Here is a 26,192-nt window from a genome sequence, read left to right as displayed (position 1 = left end):
TAGAGCAATTAGACAAGAGAGGGGAATTAAGGGCATCCAAATAGGGGCAGATGAGATCAAACTCTTGCTCTTTGCTGATGATAGCCTCAAAGAAAATTAAATATCTAGGAATATATTTAATGAAAGATGTGAGAGACATATACAGGGAGAACTATGGAGCACTAAGAAAAGAAATTGTGGAAGATGTAAACATATGGAAAAATCTACCTTGCTCACGAATTGGTAGAATCAATATCATTAAAATGTCCATACTACCTAAAGCGATCTATAGAATTAATGCAATGCCTATCAAAGTACCATCATCATTCTTCACAGATCTAGAGAAAATAATTTTACGTTTTGCATGGAACCAGAGAAGACCTTGTATAGTCAAAGCAATCTTAAGTAAAAAGAACAAACTGGGAGGTATCAGTCTACCAGACTTCAAGCTGTACTACAAGGCTATAGTAATTAAAATAGCATGGTACTGGCACAAGAACAGAGACACAGACCTTTGGAACAGGACTGAGAATCCAGAGATGAAACCATCCGCATACGGTAATCTAATCTTTGACAAAACAGACAAAAATATACACTGGGGAAAAGAATCTCTTTTCAATAAATGGTGCTGGGAAAACTAGATAGCTACATGCAGAAGACTGAAACTGAATCCCTACCTCTCACCTCTCAAAAATCAATTCAAGATGGATAACAGACTTAAACCTAAGGCATGAAACCTTAAGAATTCTAGAAGATGTTGGGAAGACCCTTTCAGACATCAGCCTAGGCAAAGAATTTTTGGAGACCTCCAAAGCAATCAGAGCAGCAATAAAAATAAATAAATTGGATCTGATTAAATTAAAAAGTTTTTGCACAGCCAAGGAAACTATCATTAGAGTGAATAGACAGCCTACAGAATGGGAGGAAATATTTGCTCCCTACCCATCCAATAAAGGGCTGATAACAAGAATCTATCTAGAACTTAAAAAATCAACAAGAAAAAAAAAATCAAACAACCCCATCAATAAATGGGCAAAGGAAATGAACACAAATTTTTCAAAAGAAGACAGAATAGTGGCCAGAAAACATATAAAAAAAATGCTCAACATCTCTAATCGTTAGAGAAACGCAAATCAAAACCACAATGAGATATCACCTAACCCCAGTGAGATTGGCCTCTATCAAAAAATCCCAAAACCACAAATTCTGGCAAGGATGTGGAGAGACGGGAACATTCTTACACTGCTGGTGGGACTGCAAATTAGTACAACCTCTGTGGAAAAGAATTTGGAGACACCGCAAAGAGCTAAAAATAGAAATACCATTCAATCCATCAATAGCACTATTAGGCATCTACACAAAAGAGCAAAATACATTCTATAATAAAGACATCTGCACCCGAATGTTTATGGCAGCACAATTCACTATTGCAAGGACATGGAAACAACCCAAGTACCCATCAATTCATGAGTGGATTATTGAAATTTGGTATATGTGTACAATGGAATATTACTCAATTACAAGAAATGACAGTGGTCTAGCACCTCTTATATTTTCCTGGATAGAGCTTGAGCCCATTATCCAAAGTGAGGTATCACAAGATCGGAAGAATAGGCTCCACATGTACCCACCATGAAATTGGCACTGACTGATCAACACTATGGTGCTCACAAGGTAGTAATATTCTCCAGGGATTAGGGAGGTTGTGGGGGTAAACTCATAACTAATGGACGTGGTGAGCATTGTAGAGGGGAAGGGCATGCCTCTTATCCTCGCATGGGTGAGGCAAAGACATAAAATGTAATCAAAATGTTTGTACCCTCATAATATGTTGAAATAAAAATTAAAAAATAAATAAATAAAAAGAATTATAAGAGAGTACTATGAACAACTGTATGCCAACATATTGGATAATCTAGATGAAATGGACAAATTTCTAGAAAATCTACCAATACTAAATGATGAATTAATAAAAATCTGAACAGACCTGTAACTAGTAAGAAGATTGACTCAATAATCAGAAACCTCCCCAAAAAAGAAAATCCTAGGACAAAATGGCTTCACTGGGGAATTCTACTAAACATTTAAGGAATAATTAACATTAATCCTTCCTAAACTCTTACATAAAATTGAAAAGGAGGAAATACTTCCAAATGTTTCCTCCTTTGGGAACTTCCAAATGTATTTTATGAGGCCACCATTACCCTGATACCAAAGCCAGACAAAGACACCACAAGAAAAGGAAACTACAGGCCAATATCCCTGATGAATGTAGATCCAAAAATTTTCAACAAAATACAAGCAACTAAATTTAATAGCACAACCAAATGATCAGACACCATGACCAAGTGAGTTTACCCTAGGATTCAGGGATGGTTCAACATACTAAAACCAATTCATGTGAAACACCACATTAACAGAATGAAGGGGGGAAAAAATCACATGATCATCTCAATAGATGTATAAAAAGCATTGAATAAAATTCAATACCCTTTCATGACAAAAACTCTTAACAAACTAGGAATAGAAGGAAAGTACCCTGACACAATAAAGGCCATATATGAAAAGCCCAGTGCAAACATCATATTCAATGGTGAAAGACTGAAAGATTTTTCTCTAAGATAAGGAACAAGGCAAAGACGCATGCTTTCACCACTTGCATTCAACATACTACTGGAAGTTCTAGCAAGAGTAATTAGGTAAGAAAAATAAATAAAAGGCAACCAAATTGGAAAGGAAGAACTAAATTTCTGTTTACAAATGATATTATCTTGTGTGTAGAAAACCCTAAAGATTCCACAAAACAACTATAGAACTAATAAATGAACTAAGCAAAGCAGCAGGCTATAAATTCAACACACAAAAACCAGTTACATTTCTATGCACTAACAATGAACAATCTGAAAAGAAAATTACAAAAACTATTTCATTTACAATAGCATCAGAAAGAATAAAATACTTAGGTGCTAACTTAACCAAGGAGGTAAAAAGATTTGTACAATGGAAACTACAAAATATTGCTAAAATTAATCAAAGACAGGAATAAATGGAAACACATCCCATGTTTATGGATTAGAAAATTTAATACTCTTAAGATGTCAATACTACCCAAGTCAATCTACAGAGCCTATGCAATTCCTATCAAAATTCCAATAAGGCTCTTTGCAGAAATAGAAAACCCCATCCTAAAATTCATATGCAATCTCAAGGGGCCCCAAATACCTAAAGCAATCTTAAAAAAAAAAAAAAAAAAGAAGAACAAAGGTGGAGGACTAACACTTCCTGATTTCAAAACTTATTACAAAGCTACAATACACAAAACCCCATGGTATTAGCATAAAGGCTGATATAGAGACCAATGGAATAGAATAGAAAGCTCAGAAGTAAACCCTCACATAATGGTCAAATAAGTTTTGACAGGGGTATCGAGATCATTCAATTAGGAAAAAAAAAACCAATCTTTTCAACAAATGGTGCTAGGAGAATTGGATATCCACATGCAAAAGAATGAAGTTGGATCCTTACATAATACCATATACAAAAACTAAATCAAAATGGATCAAAGACCTAAATATAAGACCAAAAACTATAAAACTCTTAGAAGACAACATAGAGCAAAGGATTCACAACACTGGATTTAACAATGATTTTAAATGTGACACCAAAGGCACAGGTAACAAAAGAAAAAATAGACAAATTAGACTTCATGAAAATTTTAAAATTTTATACATCAAAGGACATTATCACAAGAGTAAAAAGACAACCCATAGAATGGGAGAAAATATTTGCAAATCATATATCAGATAAGGGATTAATATCTAGAATATATAGAGAATTCCTAAAACTCAATAATAACAAAACACCTGATTCAAAAATGGGCAAAGGACTTGAATTGACATTCTCAAAAGATATGCAAATGACAAATAATCACATGAAAAGATGCTCAACATCACTAATCATAATGGAAATGCAAATTAAACTATAATGAGATACTGCTTCACACTCATTAGGATGGCTACTATCAAACAAAAAGTCACAAGTGTTGGCATGGATGTGAAGAAACTGAAAACCTTGTACACTGTTGGTGGGAATGTATTAAAAAACGGTACAACCACTATGGAAAACAGTATGGTGGCTCCTCTAAAAATTAAAAATAGAATTACTAAATGATCCCAAAATTCCACTTCTGGGTATATACCCAAAAGAATTGAAATCAGGGCCTCAAAAAGATATTTGTACACTCACGTTCATAGCAGCATCATTCACAATAGCTAAAACCAGGAAGCAATCCAAGTACATCAACATGGTCTATATATATAAAGAAATATTATTCACCATTAAAAAGGAAGGAAATTTTGACATATGCTACAATATGTATGAATCTTGAAGACATTATGCTAAGTTAAACAAGCCAGCTACAATAAGACAAATACTGGAGGATTCCACTTATGAGTCAGAGTAGTCAAAATCATAGACAGAAAATAGAATGGTCAATGCCAGGGGTAGGGAGATGGAGGAAATGAGAAATCATTGTTTAATGAATAGAGTTTCAGTTTCACAAGATGAAGAGTCATAGAGATGGATGGTGTTGAGGGTTGTACAACATTATGAATGTATTTAATATCATTGAACTGTACATTTAAAATAGTTAAGATGGTAAATTTTATGTTATATGTTTTTTGCCACAATAAAAAAAAAATGGAAAAAGAGTAAGGGCTCTGAGTTCATACTGCCTAAGTTCAAATCCTGGACTCTGTACTTGATAGTTTCTTCATCTGAAAGAAGGAAATAATTGCTTACCTTAGGTAAGATTAATGAGGATTAAATTAGTTAATACATATAAAGTGCTCACCAAGTGGTACATAGCAAGCACTCAATAAACATTGGTGATGGTGGTGATTATTCTTATTATTATATCCTTAGCACTTGGCAAAGTACACAGCACACAGTAGAGAATAAATGCTCAGTGAAGAAATAATTAAGTACTTCTTTGATTATTGCTTCATTTGAAGAAAAAATTGTTAATGAAGAATGTGAGTGCTAGATGATTGACCAACTCCTTCTTCATCCTCCTCTTCAGCCTACTCAAAGTGAAGATGATATGGATGAAGACTCTTACAATGATCCACTTCTACTTAATGAATATATTTTCTCTTTCTTATGATTTTCTTAATAACATTATCTTTTCTCCAGTTTACTTTAATAATATAGTAATATAATATACATAACATACAAAATATGTGTTAATCAACTGTTTATGTTATTGGTAAGGCTCCCAGTCAATGATAGACCATTAGTAAAGCTTTCGAGGAGTCAAGTTATACATGATTTTCAACTGAGCAGGAGTTGGCCCTCTGACCCCCATATTATTCAAGGGTCAACTGTATTTGTGTATCTAAACATATCTAAACAAAAAAAAGTTAAAATATATTATTATAATCTTAAAGGACCACCATCATATATTTAGTCCATTGTTGACTGAAACATCATTATGCAGCACATGACTGTACACAGATACACACATACACACACACCCCCCAGATTATCACTCTGTCTTAAAAAACAAGGAAATTCTGTCATTATGACAACATGGATGAACCTGGAGGACATTAGGCTAAATGAAATAAGCCAGATACGGAAAGACAAATACTGCATGATCTCACTACAAAGACTCTAAAAAAGTCAAACTTATAGAAATAAAGAATAGAAGGGAAGTTACCAGGGGTTAAGGAGTGGGAAGAAAAGGGGAAATGTTGGTGAAAGGGTACAAACTTTTAGTTATAAGATGAGTAAGTTCTCCAGACCTAATGTTCAGCATGGTGACTATAGTTAATAATAATGTATTATATATTTGAAATTTGCTAAGAGAGTAGCTTAAGTATTCTCACCACAGGAAAAAAAGGTAGCAATGTGAATTCATGGATATGTTAATTAGCTTGACTGTGGTAATCATTTCATAATGTGTGTGTGTATATATATATAATCAAAACATCATGTTGTATATATTAAACATATTATACATAATTTTATCTGTTAATTATATGTTAATAAAGCTGAAAAAAGAGAAAATACCTAAATTAAAAAATATCAGTAAACATTTAGGAATTCATATTTTTTTCTGAACAGATAACAGAACAAGCAAGAAAAAAAAAAACCTAAGTTGTTTACTTTTCCATAGGCACTTTTATGTGTCTTCCCATTTTAAGGGTTCAAAGGCTATTTAATCTAATCTGAGGAAAATCTCACTCTTTATAGAATTTTTAAGTAATGTGAATAAATGGTTTATTTGAAATAAAGATCCAACTTAAATACTACTTTAAAATTTTCTTAGTTACTTTTTTCCCCCTGAAAACAGCTTTACATTTTCCATCCCAAAACTACTGAACATCTCCATCAGACCAAGAATTTGGATTGATAAAATATAGGAGTATTACCTGGGCTAAAATTGCACCTAAAATGGCAGACCATGTTGAGTTAATATATTGTATGTCCTTTAAGTAAAGACAAATCAGAAAATAGAATTATCCTTTGGAACTTAAAAAAAAATTACTAGTTAATATTTGGAATATAAACAAAAATCTGCCAAACTTTTAAATTTCAGTTTATAATAATAATGCCATTTGTAAAAGTAAATCCCACATTAAACTTAGCAACCGTATTAGCTTCCTAGTGCTGCCATAACAAATTACAACAAACTGGGTGGCTTAAAACAACAGTTCTAGAGGCTAGAAGTCTGAAATTAAGGTGTTAGTGGGGCCATAATCCCTCTGAAGACCCTAGGGAAGAAACCCTCCCTGCATCTTCTAGCTTCTGAAGGTTGTTGGCAATTTTTGGCATTTCCTTGGCTTGTAGCTGCATCACTCCAATTTCTACCTCTGTCTTTACATGGCCAACTTCCCTCTCTGTGTCTGTACTTGTGCATTTCTCCTTATAAGGATGCCAGTCATTGGATTTAAGGCCCACCCTAATCCAATATTATCTCATCTTAATTTAATTTCATCTGCAAAGACCCTATTTCCAAATAAGGTCACATTCTAAAGTGGTGGATAAACATGAATTTACCAGGAGACTGTATTAAACCTACTAAACCAACTATTAACAATGTAAGAAGGAATGAGCTATTGTTATTATTACTATAGTTTTGGGCTCAGAGCATCTGTATAGTTCTACTTCAGACTATTTTAAATGATAGCTTAAATATTAGTTCAGCAAAACCCTGTGGACTTCCTAAGCCCAACTAACTTTTAAAGATCATTGTTAGTGAACATCATTTCTGGTGAATCTATTCATTTATCCCTTGAATGTTACTAACCAAATGAAAAAAAAAAGTTTTTTGAGATCTAGTTACATCTTAAAGTAAACTAACATTTTTTCCTTTCATTTCCATTTGCTGCATATTTTACTTTCATTATAAAGCACATATGTTCAAAAAGAAGTAAGGTTTGTAAAAAGTATATTAAATGATGCCCGGGATAAATATAAGCTTTTCTCCCAAAATTCCTTAAATGCCCAATAAATTTTTAAAGCCTATGAACATTAAGACCTGACAATTTTTATCACATATGTGCAAATTTAATTTTCTAATAAATATATGCACAAATGGTTTATACCAATCATGATACATACCACTTGCTGTTCCATTATTCAAATTTATGTTATAGAAATTTGTTGTCTTTCTGAAATTCCAAAGTAGTTTGATTTAATAGGATCATGTTTTTATAGTTTTTAAATAAACATACTTTTATTATGATAGATTTGATTGAGGCAACAATTCAGATTAAAATGCTAATTGCACAACCTAAACAACAAAATCCCTGTATTCAGAAAAAAAGTATCAATATATAAAAGTACTATCTCCCTCTACCATCAATAAGTCATACATTTAACAACAGATCTTAAAACTTAACTAAATAACATATTTAGGCAAAGCTACAAAAATGCTAATCAGGAGACATTCTAATTCAAAACTGTAAGAATTCTAACCCAACTACAATGTTTTGCTTAGAAGAATTCCAATCCAACGACAATGCTCTACTTTGAGGAATTGGTAGTTCCTTCCTACTTTGAGAACAAGTAAAAATTATAATTCTATCATCAATTGATTATAACATGATAGAAATGGCATTAATAATAATAATGGGGACTTTAAGGCATCTTTTCATTTAGCCTTCATATAAGCCTAGTGAAAGGAGCTATTATTGTTATCCTCATTTATACATATGAGAAAACTGAAGCATTCTTGCAGAGGCTCTTAATTGAACTAGGATCACATCATTAGCCAGGGGTGAAACCAGGATTTGAATAACCTGATAAGCAATATAATATAGGGATAATAATATAATAGTGCCTAAAAATAATACATCTCCATGGGGTGTTGTAAGCATTGAATAAATTACCTCATATAAGGCTCTGAGAATGTTGTCTCACGCATGGAAAGTACTGGATAAATGTTAGCTATTCCGCCTCCTCTTCGCCATCTTTTCCTCCTCCTCCTTCTCCTCTTCCTGCTCTTTACCAACCCACTGGCTCAAACTCTGTATCCACAAGCTCTGTTCTATTTCATGTTCATAGATTATGCCTTTACCTGGAAGATACTTTCCCTTGGTGACAAGAGGGCTTCAATACTAAAGTACAGATGACTTTGGCCAAAAGGAAAAGTTGTGGGCACAGTGGTTTACAAAGAGCCAGCAGTCTCAGCTCTTTGGCTTACAAACTATATGATGCTGAGAAAATTACCCAAACTTTCTGAATCTCATAAATAACACCTTTATCACAAACAACGTGTGAGGGTATGTATGTGAGTATATTTTGAAAACTAAAAAACTGCAGAAACAAAAATATCAACATTACTGCAAAAGAAAAAGCAACTCGAAGTTTGACCTTAATTGCTTACAGCAGTGGTCCCCAACCTTTTTGGCCCCAGGGACCAGTTTCATGGAAGACAATTTTTCCACTGCAGGGGAGGTGGAGGGGGAATGGTTTTGGGATAATTCAAATACTTACATTTATTGTGTTGTCAAACCTCTCTGCTAATGATAATCTGTATTTGCAGCTGCTCCCCAGCGCTAGCATCAGCCTCTCAGCTCCACCTCAGATCATCAGGCATTAGATTCTCATAAGGAGCGCACAACCTAGATCCCTCACGTGTACGGTTTATAGCAGGGCTCCCCCTCCCACGAGAATCTAATGCAGCCGCTGATTGACAGACGGTGGAGTTTATGCGGTGATGTGAGCGATGGGGAGTGACTGTAAATGCAGATGAAGTTTCGCTCACTCACCCACCGCTCACCTCCTGCTGTGCAGCCCAGTTCCTAACGGGCCACAGACAGTATGGTCCACGGCCCGGGGGTTGAGGACCACAGGCTTATAGGATAGTGGCATCCTGTTTCTGGTCACATAGTTCATAGTTCTCCCGCCTGGAATTCCTTGTTCTAACTCTCTCATTCCTTCAAAATCAAGCTCAAATACAACTTCTCAAAAATATTCCCTAACCATCCCATGCCAAATAAATCTATCTTTTCAAACTCTGTGAGCATTTACCATCTTATTATATTATGTGAATCTGTTCTGACTCACCAACTAGACTCTAAATTCCATCAAATCAGCAACTCTTCATTATGCCTTTTTGTATTCAATCCATGTGTAGATACAACTATCTTTCTTGCATAAAACATGGGGAGAGAAAGAGCTCTAAAAGATTTTAAACTCTTCAAAAGGGAAGAGAATTCATTGATTGATTCAACAAACTTTCCTTGGGTACTTAGAGTAATGAGTCATGCACAGTGTGGGTGCTAAGGCTGTAAGGTTGAAAAAAGCACAATAGCTGGCTTCCAGACCCCAAGCTTAGCCTGCATCTGATTCTAGATATATAAGTATGGACTGAATGAACAGCAGTGATCTGGCATATACTCTGAAGACGTTAAGTTAATTTTAGGGACCTGTCCCTTTTTATCTCTTTTCCTAAGCTGGTAAGAATCACTAAAGGAAAGAGTTTACTAATGCTTACATGATCTCTTCAAAACCAAGGACAGCCCCTGGACCAGGCTGGAACCTCTAAAGGAGTTGGAGTGGGAATAAAATAGATAGTCTGATAGATAAATCAATAAATAATTCAAAAATCAATTTTTACTCCCAAGTGCATAATAAATCCCATCAGAAATAATTTTTGGAATATATCTCAATTCTCCTGTATGATCCTAAAATAAATATATGATGTTTTTCAGCTGGGAATTATTCATTTAATAAATATTAACTCATTGTTATTATATGTTTAATTGTTATATGATTTCCTATCAATAGCCTGGTCTTTTTAAACATATAATGTTTTCTTACCATTTGCAGAAATAAGAGCAAGCACAATTTCTTATCATTATATGTCTGATGGACCCAATATGTATCTCAGAAGTTTTGAATTCATAAGTAAGTGTTTGTTTCTGGTACTGATCTAAAAAGGTTTTTCTACATTTCCTTTTAAATATTTCTGCTCTTCTCCTCCTTAAACTGATGAAATTGCCAAACTGCCATCATGCCAACTAAGATTGCTGAATTAAATGCATCAAGCTGTTAACAATACTGAGAAACACACATGTAGTATAGAATCATTACTATGTTGCCATAAACTTCATATGAAACAGGAAATCTTCAAAGGGAAAACTAACATCAAATAGAGCTGACAAGACAGCCAGGAGTTTAACTCAGGATCCATCTCCTTACACAGCTTGGTTTGGGTTCAGCAGTTAAAGCTCAGGGTTCAGGACTATTCTCAGGTGGGCTGACATTCCTACCACTTGAATTGCTTTGTTTCTTTCTTTTCCTTTTTTGTTTTAACTTACTATTCTACATTGCTATTACTATTGTAGGGTCTCTTGATTATAGTTTTAAATTTCTATAATGCCCTATATCTTTCTCTATATTTCTTCTTGAAAAGCATAATAAATTGGTATTTTCTTCTTAAAGCTATAGAATGTCAATGCATAAGAAGTATTTGTTGCAGAAATTATGATTTTTACTAAACTCAAAAACACATCCCAAAGCACTCTCTTCACCTGATCTTAGAACTTAAACGAATATTTCTTCCATATTTTGTCTAATTTTTAAGAGCTACAGATGTTCTACTAGAATGTTACTCACCATCACCATTATTACTTATTTATTGTACTCCAGTAGTACGCTAGACACTGGATAGAATATAAACAAAGACATAATTTCTGATCTCAGGTGACAATGCAAATACAACAATACACTGGCAATGTCTTTCCTTTCCTGTTTCCTTCCCTTAAGAAAGGGGATGAGGAAATCATAGAAACATAACATTTTCAATAATAACCAAACAGATGACTTTAATAATAAAGAAATTGTGTACCCACAGAGATAGAGGACCAATTACAGCCACAAGCTTTGCTTCTTGATAAAGGTATATTTAAGAGCAAAAAAAAAATTCAACATGGCTGAATATGTTAAAAAGCAATGAGGTCCATGTGTATTTTTTTAAGAATAAAAAAGTAATTTAAGTAAAAACAAAAAAAAACTTTAAGTAAAAAACCCAAATTAATAGATCGGTAGCCCTACAAATGCTGCAACTGGTACTCTTATATTAGGTATTTGCATTTTAAGCTTAAAAATGAATTGGCGGCTGGGCGCGGTGGCTCATGCCTGTAATCCTAGCACTCTGGGAGGCCGAGGTGGGTGGATCATTTGAGCTCAAGAGTTCAAAACCAGCCTGAGCAAGAGCAGGACCCTCTCTCTGCTAAAAAAAAAAAAAAAAAAAAAAAAAAAAAAAAACAGAAAAAAAATTAGCTGGACAACTAAAAATATATAGAAAAAATTAGCTAGGCATGGTGGCACATGCCTGTAGTCCCAGCTACTTGGGAGGCTGAGGCAGAAGGATTGCTCCAGCCCAGGAGTTTGAGGTTGCTGTGAGCTAGGCTGATGCCACGACACTCTAGCCAGGGTGACAGAGTGGGACTCTGCCTCAAAAAAAAAAAAAATGAATTGGCTTATTTGATACAATATTTGTGTATTTTGTTTCTAAGAGGTTCATAAGAGTTTCATGCTGCTATTGTCTAGCACTTCTTTCAAATTATACATTTTATATGTCTTGATTTTCAATAAATGTACAGTCAACTTGAATAAAATGATCACAATTTTCACTGTTACTAACACTGGCTGGAAACATTAAAAAAAATATCAAGTGTTGGTGTAGGAATTTTGATCAGATGAATGTAACTTATGGATCTGTTGAAGACCGAGGTAAATTTCCATAATTATCCTTTTTTAGGGTTCCTTATTACCACTGTATTTAAACATCAGTGTTCTTTTTATGCTTCCTGGCATCCAATGGTACATTATGGGTGCAAATTAAATGTGAATAAGAATTAAAACAAGTTAAACTATAAAAATGGTTTCTATCACAATAATATCCAGAGGTGCTGAACTAAGTACTAAATTAACCAAGTGTTGCATCACTATATGTGAGTTCCATTAACCAACACACAACCTTTCTGTGCATCCAGGGTTAACCAACATTCCATTTCAAAAGTGAAAATCTAAATATTCAAATACTCACTTTGTTTGCTAGTCTAAAAAATAGAAATGGAAACATATGCTGTTACCATTGTTAATGACCTGAGTCCTCTGGAACAGCAAGCTGGTTGAGTGTGGTAACACTGAAGTGGCACAAAGCCCTGAGAGGACAACCTTTAATTTGTACCTACACTTCTGAGGGTTACCAAGTAGAATGGAAGGTTGTGACAAAAATAATAATAAAGTGAACAAGAAAGCATTTTTTTAGTGCTAGAAGGCACCTTATTGATCATCTGTTCTGATCTCTTCCTTTTATAATTGTGGAAACTCCCAGAGAGGTTAAGTGCCCACCGTCATACAGCTAATGTTGGCAGTGCTAGGATTAAGTTCTTAACTCTTGACTCTCCAGTCCAGTGTGCTTTCCACTGCACAAAATTAGAAACACATCCCTTCAACTTCTGTACCTCAAAAATAAAAGGTAGAAATGTTGAAGAGATAAAGCTACTGTAGCAGTGAATACGTATCAGTTGTGGTGAGGGAGATGGAGAGGAAAACCTAGTGAGATGTTGGATAGACTGGCATCCTTCTTCATTCCCAAATTTGGTCTGCAAGGTTGGCTTTATGCAAAGGGACCCAACCTTATTCCCAATAAGGAATTACTGTGAATATCCCTCCTCATGGGGGAAGTCGAGAAGTCAAGTTGGTTACCATGGTACTTCTTTACCTTGTAAATTCCCTTCAATCACTGAAAAAGAGAAATGACCTTAACTGACTTGTAGCTTACTTAGATAAGATCACGAGGTCCACAGGTAGATCAAGTACTATGGGTAGGAAAGACATGCTTTACTATATTGAAAAGTCTTTATTCATTAAGTTTATAAAAGCCAAATATATCTAGAATACAAAACATATGCTAACATATAATTTTACTTCTTCAAAGACAACTTTATACTTTTACCAAAATTATGTGTATCTCTATTCTTCCCCAAACAAATGATATAAAGTTGTATAGCATAAATAATCAAGATCTTATACCAAGAGGTACCAAAAAAGTGTATGCATAGAGAAAGGCAAAAGTATTTGTTGGAAGAAACAAAAGCAAGCCTAAAGTTTTTAGGTTTTCAAGCGGCCATGAAACAAGTAAAATTGATTTCACAAAGTACAGAATTTATCATGAAATCATTCTTCCTTTTTAATTTCTTTTTTTTTTTACTTGAGTTCATATTTGATATTTTATAACATATTTAAATAACTGTTTATTTAACAAATCACTGTTCCTGGGTATCTTCTTCATATAAAAAAGTTTTCCAAATTTTTTAATAGTAGAATGGTTTTGTTACATGAGATCTTATTCAGAAATTTAATTGGAGAAGGGGTGGGGAGTAAAAATCTCTTCTTTAGGCTTTCCCCACTCCCAACTTGAGGTAACCATATGAGACAGGGATAAATAAGGCTACGAGATTTACTAACTGGCTGTTCCTAATAGATAACTCCCCTGTACTTTTTCAAGCATTTTAGTATTGAAATGGTGACCAGTTCAAACTCTTTTGAAGCATTGCTAGGAAGCATTACTATATACTTGTTGCCCTTTATTAGCAGTGTCATTAAAAGAACAAACTATGTGGCGATAAAAGTCGAATTGCTTTAATATTCTAGGAGTTTTTTAACTCACTTAGGAAAAATACTGACCATATTTTAAAGAATTGAATGATTTGACACATTTACTAGGAGCCCTGACTTCAGCATTATACAATTCATCCATGTAACAAAAAAACCCCACTCGCATCCCCTAAATCTATTGAAATAAAAGAAAAATTTTTTAAAAGAATTGGATTCTTTTATATTTGAATAAATATGAATCAGGAAATATAATTACATAAACCAAGATATTAAAAAAGATTACTCCATAGCTAAAATATTATACCACAAAACAGTAAGGATATCGATATTTATATAGAGATATATATACTATCTAGATAGATATAGTATATAGATATAAATAGGTATAGATATATTCTTCAAAACTCCTTCTTTCAAGAAAAATGCTTATGTTATCAAGAAGAGGCAAAATCAGTTACGGTCTACATAATTATAATCATAGAATCTATAATATCCAATATGTTATTTAATGAAATAGCTTTAAAAATTAAGTCATAAGCCACCAGGAGAGATTTAAAAAATGATATATCAAAGCAATCATTTTATCATGGAAAAATTAAAATATTCTATACTATATACAATCTATATGGCAGATTTTTTCAGCCAAATTCATATTTTCAGTTAGAACTCAGAAATGAAATGGTAGAGACTGGAAAAATAAAGTCCTACAACCTTAGTTGGCCCCTTACATTCTAGAAGGGTATCTTTCCAATTGGTGTCAAGCAAACACTGAGAACAAAAGAATATCCAAAAGAATAAGCTGAATTCAGATTCTATCAAAGCATGCCCTAAGCCAAAGTGCTGGGAAACAAAGACAGCTATTTCTTCCCAGCTAACAGAATCTTAAGAACAAACGAAATATATCCAAACTTCAAACCAGCCTAAAATGGAAGGATGTACACTTTCAATTCTCTGTGCATAAAGTAACTTCAAAAGGAAAGAGAAATGTCCTTTTGTTCTAGGTAAAAGGCCTTAACCGTAGACCTAGTGAATTTGTCAGTCTTTATACATAGTCGCTTTTTACTGAAAGAAAAAAATTAGGTTTTTTTACATAGAAAACTGTAAAACTTTTATTCAAGCTTAAATGATCTTCTCTATTAATTGTGTAAAGGCATACTCAATGTAAATTTGGTCGTTCTTAATGTTTCCCCATTAATTCATAACCTGAAATCCATTTTCAAAAAAAAATCTATTTCTATTTTTAGTTTAAGGCATGGGTTTTGGACACATAGACAGGGGTTTCAATCTAGACCCCAAACAGCATGATCTTGGGCAAATTAACATATCCAATCTGGGACTGAGCTGCCTCATCTGCAATATGAGGAAATAATATTTCTCTCATAAGGTTTATATGAAGATTAAATTAAATAGAATAAAGATATCTAAAGTTTTTCTATTATATCTGGCAATTAGAAGATGTTACTGATAGTTAGATTATGGGATTACTATTTTCTTCATTTTGAATCAATTGCCCATCTTTCTCTTTCAAGGCATACATACTGTATCATCAACCCATCTGTTCACCCATTGATTCCTCATAATTAATTACCTGTGTATTAACTCTTCATTCAACTGTGACAAATATTTTTTCTTGAACCATACATGGTTCAAAGTCAGTAGAAAAAGATGTGCCTTGACCACCCACATCACTGTATTTAATGTCTTGGGTGTGGGAGATTTCATTTTAAAGAAATCATTTAGCTCTCTCTTGGGCATTCGGTTTGGCATAAATTGTGCATTTTTAAGCAAAAGTTTCTTCCAAAATTATAATGAGAACTATGACTCTTTATGTTTGTTGTTCGACTTTCTTTTCATCATACTTTTTGGTATTGCTTTCATTTTAATGTCCACTTCTAAAATTATTAACAAATAAAAATCATTCATAATATATAAAGGGAATTTTAGATATCTAAAATACAATTGAATTGGAATTATTTAAAATATGTAGTTATAATGTTTATACCAGTGAGAATTGTATTGAAAAGTCCAAAGCATTGGAACTATCTATTTATTACAACTTTTACTTCCCTAGAATGTATACATACATAAGTCTAATAAGCTTTCTCACTATGAAGAAAACATACTTATATTAAAATATTAAAAACTATTTAATGAAGTTCATTTCCTTCCAAAAGTAAACTAAAGTTGTGCCTGAACCAGCTTGAGGCAAGGGAAGTTTCAAACACAACATTTTTAAAACTAGCCATTATTTCCCATGTTGAAAAAAATTGCAATTTTATTTCCTAACGGCAAATGAAACTGTCAGGAAAATTTAGGTGTAATAAAATTGGGTGGTTAAACCAACATGCTGGATTTGAAATAAACTGAATTAAAGGAATTAAAATTAATTCTTATGTCAGTCAACCCTTTAAAAATACTATTCAAAACTTACTGTTTTTACAAACAGCACTTCCTTGTTCTTGATAAAGTGCAAAGTTAACTATCTCTTTAATGACCACTAATGGTGCTGTAGTTGAAACTGTGCATTGAACAATATTTTGCATAAAATGTGTTGCTTCTGGCAACCTTTCCACCTAAATAAAAAGTTGTCAAACAGGGTGACTTTAGTGGTACAGAGTTTTAAAATGGTGGATTCTTTCCAAGGTTAGCTAATAACGGCTGACATGCCCTGGAATCTTGAGGCCTAAATCAACATTGTTTTCACAGCTGTAATTAAGCCACCTAATCAGAAGCACATTTTGACGGGACAGTTTCTGGAAGCCAGACATTACAATTTCTTATGCCTGGAGCGCAGTGGCTCATGAGAGGTCCTCGTTTAATTTCAGGTTAAAAGGGGGTGTGGGGTGCCGTAAAATTAAAAAGACTATTTTTTTAAGCAACATACAACAGTTGAAATGAAGCAGGCCCATATGTTCATGCCTTGACCAGCCTTGCATCCCACCCTCCTCTGGTTCTCTGCTGAGTCCCCCCAACTCTCAAGTGGCAGCTGCACACAGTGAGATGAAGGGTCTCTGCCAAGATCAACAGATGAGCTGGTCTGAACTGGCTCTCTGTGTGTTCTGATTGTAAATTGTGCTGGTGATGATTAGAGAACTCTAACACAGGATGTCAACTCTTAAAACTGTCCAGAGAAAATAATTTTTTTTTAAGTTCAGGAAAAATTTTTTAACTTCTTTTGTGGCTTGGTGCATAGTGTTGTGTCTATAAGTTTCATATGATTCAAATGAATTCACCCAAATTAAGCAACTCTGTTATGAAAAGAGAAAAAAAAAAAAAGGCCATGGCTTGGCTCATAGCAGGGACCTTCATCTTAGTCTGTTTATATAACAGTGCTGCAGAGCATGGTCCTCCACCAGCACACCAATCATGTGCTTCTACCACCTGCCAACAGTAGATATTCATAAAATGATGAGAATCTAGGATGTGATAGTCACATCTTATCAAGTAACTATGTTGATTTTAAAACAGCTAAATTGCCAGCTTAAGTTGTTTTTGCAGTGTTGTTACATTCTGTAACATTTAAACTTTCAACCCCAGAGGCCATTGTAAAACTATCAATATGAAGGCACCAGTCACCGGAGTCTGATTACATTTAGTTCTGCATTTTAATTACATATGGATTCTATTAACTAAACCTTTTGCCTTATAGGCAACATTTTAATCAAATTACTATAATTTTCAAATATGTTACAATAGTTTGACGAGTTAAAAGTTCACATTCCTAACATATTAAGTATCAAAAAAACTTTGCATAAAAAAGGAAATACTCCTTATAAACACACTAATACATTTTCAGATTACTTTGGGGACTTTTTGACTACCTAGTTACAAGTCATACTGTGAGATTTAATAACTGGTATACATTTGTAAATGGATTACATTATATTATAAATTTAGAAACACATTCTATTGTTGTAAATTGAAGCAGGAACAAGACAAAACACAGAATTTAGTATTCAAAAGTGGTATCTGTAACTTCAATTGAAGAATTTTAAAGCTGAGAGGTAATTTAGATTTCATCTAATAGGAACTTTTCATTTTACAGCCAGGAAAACTAAAACCCAGGGAAATAGCATGATTTATTTCCCAAAGCTTTTAGGTGAGTCAACAGCAAAGTTTGCTCTAGAACCCAAGTTTCCTCAGACTCTCTGTTGTGCTACTTTCCAGTATAATACATTGCCATCCTGTGTAAGCAATAATCTAGCTGCCTATCTCATACCACTCAAGAACTCAAAGAAATATTTTTTAATACCTAGGAGTGAAATTTCTGGGTCATGTGGTAACTGTAAGTTTAATTCCCTGAGGAATCACCACAGTGGCTGTACCATTTTACACAACCACCGGCAATATATGAAGGTTCCAATTTCTCTACATCCTTGCAACATTTCTTATTTTCCTTTTCTTTTCATTATGGTGATCCTAGTGGGTGCAAAGTATCTCACTCTGGGTTTGATTTACAGTTTCCTAATGACTAATGATATTAAACATCTTTACATGTGTTTCTTGGCCATTTGTATATCTTCTTTGGAAAATTATCTGTTCATGTTCTTTGCCCATTTTTTAAAAATTAGACTGATTTTTTGTTGAGTTATAAGAGTTCTTTGTGTTAATATATTCTGGATATTAGAACTTAATCAGACATACTATTATAAGTATTTTCTCCCATCCTATTGGTTGTCTTCCCACTGTCTTGATAGTCTTTTCATGCACAAGAGCTTTTAATTTTGAAGAAGTCCAATTTATTTATTTTTTTCCTTTTGTCACTTATCCTTTTGGTGTCATAGCTAAGAATTCATTGCCCAATCCAAGCTCATGAAGATTTACCCCTATTTTTTTTATTAATACTTTTATAGTTTTACTAATAGCTCTTATATGTAGGTTTTTGATACATTTTGAGTTAATTTTGCATATAGTGTGAGATAACAGTTCAAGGAAATTAAAAGGGAAATTTAAAATTTCCTCGAGACAAATATGAATGGAAACACATCATATCAAAACCTATCGGACATGGCAAAACAGATCTAAAAGGCAAATTTATCAAAAAAGAAGTATTTCTAATAAATAACCTAAAAATGCACCTCAAGGAACTAGAAAAACAAGAACAAACTAAACCTCATATAGGCAGAAGGAAGGAAATAATAAAGCTCAGCACAGGAATAAACAAAATAGAGACTAAGAAGAACAATTTAAAAGATCAAAAAACAGAATAGTGTTTTTTGAAAATATAAACAAAATTGACAAGCTTTTACTGACACTAATGAAAGAAAGAAAAAAATAAATAAAATAAGAGATGAAAAAGGAGACATTACAATTGATGCCACAGAAATACAAAGAATCATAAGAGATATTATGAACAGTTATATGCCAACAAGTTTGATAACACAGAAGAAATAAATGCCTGGACATATACAATCTAACAAGATTAAATTATGAAGAAATAGAAAATCTGAACAGACCAATAACAAGTGAGAAAATTGAATCAGTAATAAAAGTCTTCCATCAAAGAAAAGCCCAGGACCTGATGGCTTCACTGCTGAATTCTATCTAAAATTTAAAGAAGAACTAACACCAATTCTCCTCAAACTATTCCAGAAAATTGAAGAGGTGAGAATATTTCCAAATTCATCTTATGAGGCCAGCATTATCCTGATTCCAAAACCATGCTAGGACACACATATACACAAAAAATTACAGGTCAATATCCCTAATGAACATAGATGCAAACATTCCCAAAAATATACTAGCAAACTGAATCCAATAGCATATTAAAAAGAACATTCACTATGATCAACTAGAGTTCATCCCAGGGATGCAAAGATGATTTAACATGTAAAAACCAATAAATGTGATACACATTAACACAAGGAAAGATAAACCCATATGATCATTTCAATAGACATAGAAAGAACATTTGATAACATTCAACATCATTTCATGATAAAAAAAAAAAAAAACTCTTGACAAATTAGGTACAGAAGGTATGTACTTCAACACAATAAAGGCCACCTATGAGAAACTCACAGCTAACATCTGGGAAAAAAGATCGGGACTAACACAAGGATGCCCACTTTCACAACTTCTATTCAACATAGTACTGGAACTTCTAGCCAAAATAACTATACAAAAGTAAGAAATAAAAGGCATCCAAATTGGAAAGGAGCGAGTCAAATTGTCCCTGTTTGCAGACAACATGATATTACAGATAGAAAACCCTAAAGACACCACCAAAAAAATTGTTAGAACTAATAAATTAATTTAATAAAGTTGTAGGATACAAAATCAACATACAAAAATCAGCAACATTTCTATATGCTAATAGTGAACTATCTGAAAAAAAAATCAAGAAAACAATTCCATTTTCAATAGCTACAAAAAAAAAAAGAAATTTAGGAATCAATTTACCTTAAGAGGCGAAAGATCTCTGCACTGACTACTATAAAACTTTGTTAAAAAAAAATTAAAGAAGACATAAATGGGTTGAAAGAAGTTATACTGTCAATATGGCCATACTATCCAAAGCCTCTACAGATTTAATGCAATCTCTATCAAAATACCAATGACATCTTCACAGAAATAGGAAAAAAATCCTAAAATTCATATGGAACCACACACACAAAAAAAACTCAAATAGTCAAAAGAATCCTGAGTAAAAAGAACAAAGCTGGAGGCATCATACTACCTGTCTTCAACAGATACTAGAAAGCTATAGTCACCAAACACATGGTAGTAGCATAAAAACAGATACATAGACCAATGGAACAGAATAGAGAGCCCAGAAATAAATTCATACATCTACAGCCAGCTACTTCAATAAAGGTAAAGTATACATTGAGCAAAAACTTTCTTCAATAAATGGTGCTGAGAAAACTGGATATCCACATGCAAAATGATGAGACTAGACCCATATCTCTCACAATATACAAAAATCAACTCAAAATGGATTAAAGACATAAATGTATAATATGAAACTATGAAACTACTAGAAGAAAACATAGGGGAAATACTTCATGATATTGGGCTTGGCAGCGTTTTTTAAATAAAACTTCAAAAGCACAAGCAACAAATACAAAAATAGAAAAATAGGATTACATCAAACTAAAAAGCTTTGCACAGCAAAGAAAGACTATTCACAGAGTGAAGAGACAACCTACAGAAGGGGAGAAAATATTTGCAAACTATACATTTGAAAAGGGGTTAATATCCAGAATATATAAGGAATTTAAACAACTCAACAGCAGAAAAAAGAAACAACCAGATTAAAAAACCTGAATAGACATTTATCAAAAGAGGACATATGAATGGCCAACAGGCATGTGAAAAAATGCTCAAGATCATCAGGGAAATGAAAATCAACATTACAATGAGATACCACCTCACACCAGTTATAATAATTACTGTCAAAGAGACAAAAGAAAACAAGTGTTGGTAAAGATATGGAGAAAAGGAAGCACTGACATACTGTTGTTAGTATTGCAAAGTAATACAGTCATTATGGAAAACAGTATGGAGACTCCTCAGAAAAGTAAAAATAGAACTCCCATATGATCCAGCATACTCACTACTGGATATATACCCAAAGAAAACGAAATCAGTATGTCAAAGAGATATCTACACTCTCATGTTTATTGCAGTACTGATTATAATAGCCAAGATATAGAATCAATTTAAATATCCAACAATGGAAGAATGAAGAAACAAAATGTAGTATGTATATACACATATATGATGAAATGCTATTCTACCTTAAAAAAGAATAAAATCCTGTCATTCATGACAACATGGATGAACCTAAAGGACATCATGCTAAGTGAAATAAGCCAGACACAGAAAAATAAATAATACATGATCTCACTCATATGTAGAAATTTTTTTCAAAGTTTATATCTTAGAAGGAGAAAGTAGAATAGTGGTTACCAGGGTCTGGGGAGGAGATGGGGAAAGGAAGGATAGGAACAGGTTGGTCAATGGGTATAGAGTTACAATTAGATAGGAGGAATAAATTCTAGTGTTTTATTGCACACCATAGTGACTATGGTAAAATACTGTATATTACAAAATAGTTGAAGAGATGCTTTTGAATGCTCTCACCACAAAGAAATGATAAATGCATGAGGTGACGGATATACAAACTACCCTGATTGGATCATTATACAACATAAATATGTATCAAAACATCAAATTATACCCCATAAATATGTACAATTACAATGTGCCAATTAAATAAATAATTTTTAAAAGGAGTTTCATAGTTTTAGCTCTTATATGTAGGTCTTTGACCAATTTCGAGTTAATCTTTTTATATGGGGGGAGGTAAGGCTTCAAGTAAATATATTTTTGAAAATAAACTTTCTACTAATTTATATAAATTAGACCTCAATTTCTGAAATAATACTCACATACTCTTACTTTTCGCTAGGCCTGGGCACAGTTCATTTTAGTTTGGTATATCATTGTCATTAACATTTACTGAGTACACACAATGTGAGTAAAAGATATTATGCTGGTTACTTTGTGTTCATGTAGGTAAACATATAGAGGTAGGAGTCCCAAAATATCTGACAAAGTTTAAAATTATTTACGTAGTATGCTGAAAAGCATGTTCTTTGTCACAAATAATTTTGGGTTTGAAAAGAAACTTCCTTTTTATATTATTTTAAAGTATTTACTTAAAATTTTACCATAGATATAATAATATGTAAATTATTCTATTAATTCTCATTAAATGCTGTCAGAGAAGAATATGAAACAGTTTGATGGAAATCAATTTGAGAAAATTTTGTGTGGGAAAAATTTGGAGGAAACCATGGTTTATACAAAATATATATTCAATAACAAGTATGTATTAAACAACTATTATTTATTAAAGTTAGATCATTATAAAAATGAGTAAGACTTCACCACAAAGACATATATATAGTAATAAGGTAATATATATACAACTGATTATATAAGTCAGACTACTATATTGTGCCCAACAGGTAAATACAGTGATAAATAAGCATAACAAAGCAACTCTTAGTTCTTCTGCCAATTGGATGATGGTCTAAAAATCCAGATAGAGTCAGAATATACCTGAATGTCAACGATAAAGAACTTATACTTTGAGTAATGCCATGACCTGACCATATCTGTGTTTTGGAAAGATAACTCTGGCACTAATACAGGAGACAGGATGGAAGGGAAAAGACTAGAACAGGAAAACTTATCTATCGAAAGACCATTACAATAGCTCAGGGAAATGGTCATGTGACCACAAGGATAGAAAGGAGAGCATGGATCTAAAAGATCTGTAGTGGTAGAAACAGTAAGAATTAATAAATTGATTAAATATTGGTGGTAGAGGGAAAATGGAACAAAATGGCAAGGGTTTATCCTTGGGCTGCAAGGTGGATAGTTACATCAGAGACAAAGAATGTAGGGAAAGGAGCATTTGGAAAGAAAGGGCATGGAAGAGTTCAATAATGTGTTCAGTTTGGGACCTCAGGCATTTTGAGGTGTTTGCTGAAAATTGAAGTGTAGATGTCTGGCAGGCAACTGAAGCCCTCAAAGAACTCAATTTAATAAGAAAGATAAAATATTAGGAGAGGCCGGGCGCGGTGGCTCATGCTTGTAATCCTAGCACTCTGGGAGGCTGAGGCAGGGGGATCATTTGAGCTCAGGAGTTCGAAACCAGCCTGAGCAAGAGTGAAACCCCGTCTCAACTGAAAAATAGAAAGAAATTAGCTGGACAACTAAAAATATATAGAAAAAATTAGCTGGGCATGGTGGTGCATGCCTGTAGACCCAGCTACTCGGGAGGCTGAGGCAGGAGGATTGCTTAAGCCCAGGAGTTTGAGGTTGCTGTGAGCTAGGCTGATGCCACGACACTCTAGCCTGGGCAACAGAGTGAGACTTTGTCTCAAAAAAAATATACATATATGTTAGGAGAGATACTCAGAAGCATACTTAGTTGCTGCCGTTCTTTGAACAACTAGTAGGAATAATTAGAGCATGAGATTGCCAAATTTACCATCTATATTGTCTACAACTTAATTATTAATTGATTATACTGATCAGTCTGAAATTTTCATTCTTGAACCTCTTGTTTCACCCTTGTAAAACTTCCTCACTGAAGAAATGAACTATATAAATATATACATATATGTATACTTATATACAAAATAATATATCTAACATAATATTTATATATTATTATAAAATATATATTTATAAATGTAAAATTTATAATATCATGCTCAAAGTCACTATCCAGAGATAAGCCACCATGAAAGTGGTTCCTCTTAAATTGCAAAATAGAAAACAAAATTCTAGAAAGGAGGTATGAGGCCAATGGAATATGTATTATTACCTCCAGGACCCTGTTTACTATACCAAAAAAACCCTTGTTTTTCTAGAATATGAGAAACCTTTAAAAGCGTGAAAATGTATGCCAAAGATCAAAGAAAATGTTTGCATGCTGACTGGGCTGTCCACCTTTTTATATTTTATGTTTCCTCCTTCAGCTCTATTAGTATCCAAAGACCAGAGCTGCTGTTCACAATAAAAACATGAGAGAATTTAATGATCATCTAAATAAGCAATATTTCACAAAAGGGTACAAGGAGTGCCATTATGGCATAAAATGTGGGTACATCTTGAGAAAATGTGGGTATATCTATTTAGAAAAACAAAATTTGGAGTAAGGAAAATATATAAAGCAAAGGGAATAGATGTTTTATAATACAGTTGTCAGAGACATCTCAGAGAGTTTCTCAGAAGGCGAAACTTATCACGGCTTATAGGCCACCTGCTCCTCCAGTGTCATCTCTCATAATTCTCCATCTAATTCACTTCGCTCCAGCCATGCTAGATATCTTTCAAATCCTTGAACAAGCCATGCTTTCCCTTGTCAACTCCTACTTAATCTTCACTCTTTCAACTAAGATTGCAATTACTCAAGTGGGCCTTTCCTCACCCCAAGCCCAAGTTAAGTCCTCTAGTAAGGTGTACTCTGTACTCGCACTTTAATAGCACACTTTTAATTATCTGTATAATGGTTGTATTCTCCACTATACTTGAAGTGCCATGATGGTAAAGATTTGTCTTATTCCACACTGCAGTCTCATAGGAAAGCACCAGACAAGGAATCAGAGGCCTTGGGTTATAATCTGATTGGGTGCTAATTAAAAACCAGCTAGCTGGACTCCAAAATCTGTACTTTATACCACTAAAATGCACTGTACAGCCTGGCTCAACAAATTAAATCATGGCTAACAGCTGATTTAAATTTTTTTTTCTTGAAGGGTATCTAGTGAAATGACTGGATTAGACAGTAATGAGATAGTAAGGAATATAAATTGGCTGTCCTTGAGTCGTTAAATAAATGATAACAGCTAACATTAATACAGTACTTATGTCCTAAAAGCACTAATATAAGGGTTGTTTTGTTTCTTTGACTATAAATAAAAATATCTCCTCATAGTTATAATTTATTAAAAGCTATACATACAGCTTAGCTGTAGGAAATACATGTAACTATCAGAAAATCTTTTTATGTGTAGGTAAAAGAACTAATATTTACTGAGCACCTACTAATATGCCAGATACCTTGTATTTGTTTCATCCTTACAACACCCTCCAATGTTGGCATTTTCATCTACATATTATGAATACCTGAACTGATGCTTAGAGTGCTTGCCTGCCTGATTCTAAAGCTTTCTATAGGGGTCTTTGAGAAGGAGGTGATGGCAGGTGGGGTGGGCATTGGAGGAGACAGCTGGAGAGCAGCCAGAATGACAAATACCAGAGAGATGAAACAAGAACATCAAGAACAAAATGGTCAGAAGCAGAATCAAATCAGATCATAAAGTAAAAAGCTGGAATCAGATGTGTAAGAATGGATTTGGAACCTATGAAAGAGAGGTACGGAGTGACTATTACAAGCAGTCTTGGGCTTCACTGGGTACAGGCTTTTTGGGTGAACTAGGCGGCTTTAATTGAGAGGGGAAATGGAACTAAAATAACAATACATTTCCTAGTACACAAAAGTCATTATATCATTTCACTCATTAAACACATATACTATATATAGG

The 26,192-nt window shown here is 33.5% G+C and overlaps 1 protein-coding gene across 2 annotated transcripts in view; it reads right to left on the bottom strand.

Annotated features, from left to right (window-relative positions):
- CCDC171 (coiled-coil domain containing 171) overlaps window positions 1–26,192 on the bottom strand; it is a 303,473-nt gene that overhangs the window by 20,804 nt on the left and 256,477 nt on the right. The gene's annotated exons all lie outside the window — the stretch shown is intronic.

The sequence above is a fragment of the Eulemur rufifrons genome, chromosome 7 (genome assembly GCF_041146395.1).
Source record: "Eulemur rufifrons isolate Redbay chromosome 7, OSU_ERuf_1, whole genome shotgun sequence".
NCBI lineage: Eukaryota > Metazoa > Chordata > Mammalia > Primates > Lemuridae > Eulemur > Eulemur rufifrons.
The sequence above is the reverse complement of the archived record's forward strand: the minus strand, read 5'-3'. Positions and strand labels throughout refer to the sequence as shown.